Genomic DNA, 990 nt, shown 5'->3' on the forward strand with positions numbered 1-990 from the left:
GAGATTTGGGTGATTTCTCCATGAGGGATTATAGGTGTTTCCATAGGGTTCACCCATGTAATTCACCTCTGCTATTGCAGGGTTCTCAGGATCATAAGCTTCTTCCTCAGAAGATGCCTCTTGAGTACTGTTGGATGCAGCTTGCATTCCATTCAGACTCTGAGAAATCATATTGACTTGCTGAGTCAATATTTTGTTCTGAGCCAATATAGCATTCAGAGTGTCAATTTCAAGAACTCTCTTCTTCATAGGCGTCCCATTACTCACAGGATTCCTCTCAAAAGTGTACATAAATTGGTTATTAGCAACCATGTCAATAAGTTCTTGAGCTTCTACATGCGTTTTCTTTAGGTGAATGGATCCACCTGCAGAAGTATCCAATGACATCTTAGCTAATTCAGACAGACCATCATAGAATATATCCAGGATGGTCCATTCTGAAAGCATGTCAGAAGGACACTTTTTGGTCAGTTGCTTGTATCTCTCCCAAGCTTCATAGAGGGATTCACCTTCCTTCTGTCTGAAGGTTTGAACATCCACTCTAAGCTTACTAAGCTTTTGAGGAGGGAAGAACTTGGCTAAGAAAGCCGTGACCAGCTTATCCCAAGAGTTCAGGCTATCTTTAGGTTGAGAATCCAACCATATTCTAGCTCTGTCTCTCACAGCAAAAGGGAAAAGCATGAGCCTGTAGACTTCAGGATCTACTCCATTAATCTTAACAGTATCACATATCTGCAAGAATTCAGTTAAGAACTGAAAAGGATCTTCAGATGGAAGTCCATGAAACTTGCAGTTTTGTTGCATCAGAGAAACTAATTGAGGTTTAAGCTCAAAATTGTTTGCTCCAATTATAGGGATGGAGATGCTTCTTCCATGTAGATTGGAATTTGGTGCAGTAAAGTCACCAAGCATCTTCCTTGCATTATTATTATTTTCGGCTGCCATCTCCTCTTTCTGTTCAAAAATTCTTGTAAGGTTGTCTCTGGATTG

At 40.3% G+C, this 990-nt stretch overlaps 1 non-coding gene across 1 annotated transcript; it reads left to right on the plus strand.

Moving 5' to 3' along the window:
* Positions 1-441: 441 nt before the first annotated feature.
* On the plus strand, positions 442-549 carry LOC148568152 (small nucleolar RNA R71). Its single transcript, XR_015881712.1, has one exon. It is a non-coding gene; the product is annotated as a small nucleolar RNA R71 (small nucleolar RNA).
* Positions 550-990: the final 441 nt, after the last annotated feature.

This window comes from Arachis ipaensis, chromosome B4 (assembly GCF_059453495.1).
Source record: "Arachis ipaensis isolate K30076 ecotype BB chromosome B4, ASM5945349v1, whole genome shotgun sequence".
Classification (NCBI taxonomy): domain Eukaryota; kingdom Viridiplantae; phylum Streptophyta; class Magnoliopsida; order Fabales; family Fabaceae; genus Arachis; species Arachis ipaensis.